Here is a 5000-nt window from a genome sequence, read left to right as displayed (position 1 = left end):
CTAATATATCCTTTTGTTATTTACACAACCTGTCCTCGTCTGTTGTTATTATTTGTATATTCTCCCATATATGTATATATATATATATATATATATATATATATATATATATATATAGAGAGAGAGAGAGAGAGAGAGAGAGAGAGAGAGAGAGAGAGAGAGAGAGAGAGAGATGCAGGGCAGGGAATCGTCAATTAGTAATAAAATTAATAATCAACAATTTTGCCGGGTAGCTCAGTATGAAAAAACCTTCTTCGGTAAAAAACATTTATAATCATAAATATATAGGGATTACGTGAGTTATTTAGACATTAACAAATTTATTAGAATATTTAGCTGAAGATCAGAATAGAGTATTTTACTCTTAACTGTGAAACAATTGTACTAAATTAACTAAAGGCAAGTGTTTTTTACTCTTCTCTACTGTTTTTTGTTCTGTGCGTATCAAAAATATCGCTATCAATCTGGAGTAATAATTTGTAGTTTTTGAAATCAGTAGTTCTTTGACTGCTATTTCTGAATTCTCAGTATGTTGGAGAAGCAGGTTACCGTCAATCCCTATATATTTATGATTATAAATGTTTTTTACCGAAGAAGGTTTTTTCATACTGAGCTACCCGGCAAAATTGTTGATTATTAATTGTATTACTAATTGACGATTCCCTGCCCTGCATATCTATATTTTAATAATAACTCTAAGGTGGATAGTTTAACCACAGGAATTCGTACGAGTCTCTTTCCTGTGCGGGACTATTTCTGATACACACTGAATTGAAATTCATTAGGGCGAGGGATTTTGAACTTACTGGCCGATAAATTTCTTAACGTCTTCCTCACGTGGTATTGATGTTCACATGGTCAAAATTAACGTGAGTTATTTAGACATTAACAAATTTATTAGAATATTTAGCTGAAGATCAGAATAGAGTATTTTACTCTTAACTGTGAAACAATTGTACTAAATTAACTAAAGGCAAGTGTTTTTTACTCTTCTCTACTGTTTTTTGTTCTGTGTGTATCAAAAATATCGCTATCAATCTGGAGTAATAATTTGTAGTTTTTGAAATCAGTAGTTCTTTGACTGCTATTTCTGAATTCTCAGTATGTTGGAGAAGCAGGTTACTGTCAATCCCTATATATTTATGATTATATATATATATATATATATATATATATATATATATATATATATATATATATATATATATATATATATGTGTGTGTGTGTGTGTGTGTGTGTGTGTGTGTGTGTGTGTGTGTGTGCGTTTGTGTGTGTGTGTGTGTATGAACGTACATCTACGTACATGCAACTAACCAAGCTTCTCACACTTCCATAGTATTCTTAAGCATATTTTGTGGTATATTTATCTCACAACGTAACATTCCTAAACCGAATATGACAGTCGTTTAAAATTGGAAATAATACATTTCTGGAAAATTATAGTGACTTCAAAATATTTTCACATGATTGTTATTTCCTAATGATGTGTACGCGTTGTATAATCTTTGATCTATATTTATGCCCCATCGCTAATTACATTTTTATCACTACTGAAGTAGCCAGTCTAATTTTATTTCTGTTAATCAGATCGAAATATAAGGAAAAAAAACAAGCTATGATTACAGAATTTGTTGAAACGCAAAGGAACCTTCACCAACATTACAGTCCAGAAGAGAATTAAGCATCAAATTCATAAATTCTAAATATATTGTCAACTATATGATTATTCTGGGATACAAAGCAATAACAAAATTGGATATCTTTAAAATTTCAGTATAGGTGAAATCAAATCATGTCTCAGTTTCACGAATTCGTTTAGAGAATTGATAAAACCATATAATAAAGGAACGATGACCTTACAAGAATTAACCTAGTCAATATCAGATATTAAATGTTTCCAATTCTTGCAATATGTACAACGGGATTTGATAGTATATTAAAGACAATGAATATGGTTAATGCTTTCCCCGATATCAGTTCAATAAACTTTACAATAGTGAATATATATTGAATAGTCAATTCAAAAATTCAATGATTGTCTTTGAATTTGTTTAATGTTGGGGAAAAAGAACGACCGAAGTTAACACTTTTTGTATGCGACAATAACATTTATGCTGCTCCTCATACGTGGAGCAGCGTAAATAATATTGGTTTTACATCGTAAATTGTGAGCTACATTTTTAATAAAACTCTAGAGTAATTCTCTTCTATCACTTTAAATACTATAAGACGTCTTGTGATCATAAACTATCTACAAGGAGAACTGCTATTTATTTTTATAACTCCGAAAATGCCCAGGTAACGCTTTGTACTTGAGAATGTGTACATATTTTGAAGAATACATAATTCATCATAGGTTCAACAGGAAAGGCTTAAAATCTTTCATGCTTTACTTGTTTCTGTCATCTGAGACCAGCTATCCTGGACAAACAATCGATTTCACTGAATATAATATCGGCATGTTAATTAGCATGTGGACACTCAACGTGCATCATATACACTGCACGTATATGATTCACTTTCACCAGTCAATTGTTTGTTTCCATTTACTTTGTGTATCACAATTAGAATATAACAAAACGACAACTACGTTCGCACATTCTTATTTACGTATGTGATAAGAGATTTCCTTGCTTGGATGAATGTAATACAGAAATAAAAACGATTTATGTCGTTTGAATCCAATATTATATAGGTGATGGATAAAGCTGTGAGCCGGCAGAATTGTTTAGCATAGAGGGCAAAATGCTTAGAGTTATTTCGTCCGTCACTACCTTCTAAGTTAAAATTCCATCAAAGTCCAAATTCATTTTCCTCGTTTCAAGGTCGATGAAATAAGTACTAGTTGATCACTAGGGTGAATGTAATATATTAAATATATTATATATGACTTATACATTAGGAGAAGCAAATATGAGGTCTTCCCGCATGTTTCCTGAAGTTAGAAGTCATGCGCAGAAACAACACTGGTATATTGATGAATATGTATTTCATAGATACACTTTAGATCGGGAAAGAAACATAGTTGGAATACCGTCTCGACAAAGTCCTTCCTAGTAGTATGAAGAACTGTAGAACTGATTATAAATATATAATTGAAACTCTTTTGTTTTTCAAATATATATCTTGCTTACATTTTATACAATGATATGCAAGCTAAGTGAACGTTTGACTCTACAGAAAGGAAATCGCATTCTTAAATAAGTCGACTGAGATATACAGATGTTCTGCGTTTCTTTACAAAGGCAAACATAATGAATTATGCTCATAAAATTAAATCTCAGGTAATACCAGTGTTCCAGAACATAGAAATCACACAAAAAGGACGAACTTCATATTCCAGCAACCTATTTTCTGATACAAACTTAAAACTTTCCAATTAGATACGATCAATGATCATGAACATTAACACAACATTCGAATGAGAAGTGCATATGCTATTGAAATACAATGAACACGTGAATGAATATTTTATCAACCCATTTTAGATGCAAGGTAAAATCAACTTTACTGCAGTTTTAACTCAAAACATTGTCGAATGAAGTTCTACATACTGAAATACATTTATCCATTCACTCTATCCATTCTGTTAATATCTCGCATTTATCTGTCTATGAAAGCAGATAGCGAACGAAGGCGCTAGGAGCAACATATTAGATTGGAGTTATGTTTCGGTGAGCAGGCATGCAAATACGAATGGATTCGATTGCAGACTGCAAATCTGTAGTTTTGCTGATAGCACAAGTATACATGAGATATATTCTGAACTAGCTGATTCTCTTTTTCACAATGTGGTAAAGAAAAAATCCTTACCAAACATATGAACGTCATATAATCACATCTTTCATTTTATATAAATCAAATTATTTATTAATAAGTAAAAAGAATATATCAATAACACCAAAACTATTCAGAATTGAAAAGTATTGAAATCATTCTGACATTAATTTGAAAACAATAAATCACTTTTTTATTATTATGCCAAATACAGCATACAGAATTATTCATAATACATTCTATGTTTTCTCAAAATATTCTTTTGTGGAAAAAATATCTATTTCCATATTTCTGAAGACGTTTATATAGTTATTTACTTCCATAAAGAAGAAATTAATAATTTGCACGTAACCGAAAAAAAGAAATATTAAAAATGACAAACATAAAGCAGGAAATATTAAATTCTTCTAAACTAAGACTTATTCGAAATTATTATTTTTATTTAACTGAAGACACTCTTTTATTCATTCCTTTCTTTTAGAAGAATGAAATGTGTATGCACCGTGGTTCAATTGTTAGCTGATAAGAAACAGATACGATTTGGTATGTTGGTTCAGTATTTTAATTTTATTCTTGGATTTTCTAGCCATTATACTATATTAACCTTCAATGAGACACATCCATTTTAATGAGAGTGTTAAGTTGTTTTATTACTAAAACTGCAGTGTAGCAATGCTATAAATGTGCAAAGAGGAAAACTATTAAAGTTTATATGAATCCGAGAGGAAAGTATTACTTGCATATAACGCGAGAATAGATATTTAACGCGTGTTTCTCAACCTCATGATTTATATCTATCTATCTATTTATCTATATATCTATCTATCTATCTATCTATCTATATATATATATATATATATATATATATACATACATATATATATATATATATATATATATATATATATATATATATATATATATATATATATATATATATATATATATATATATATATATATATATATATATATATATATCTGTTCAGTATTTTACTTATCCTATCTGGGTTTCCATTGACAGAGCCATCCTCTAGGCAAGGTGCGGGGTATCCTACATTACTGAGACGGTTTCTTCGGTACAATTAAAGGAACATTTAGCGTTTAACTTCGATTGTTTTATAAACCCAGGGTTCCTTAGCACCTCTCTTTTTACCATCGTATTTTCCATCGTATTTTCAGCCTCCATCTATCTTATTTACAGTGGAACTTTCGATTACTTT

Source organism: Octopus bimaculoides, chromosome 3 (genome assembly GCF_046866305.1).
Source record: "Octopus bimaculoides isolate indiv1 chromosome 3, ASM4686630v1, whole genome shotgun sequence".
Lineage (NCBI taxonomy): Eukaryota > Metazoa > Mollusca > Cephalopoda > Octopoda > Octopodidae > Octopus > Octopus bimaculoides.
This window is presented reverse-complemented; position numbering follows the sequence as displayed.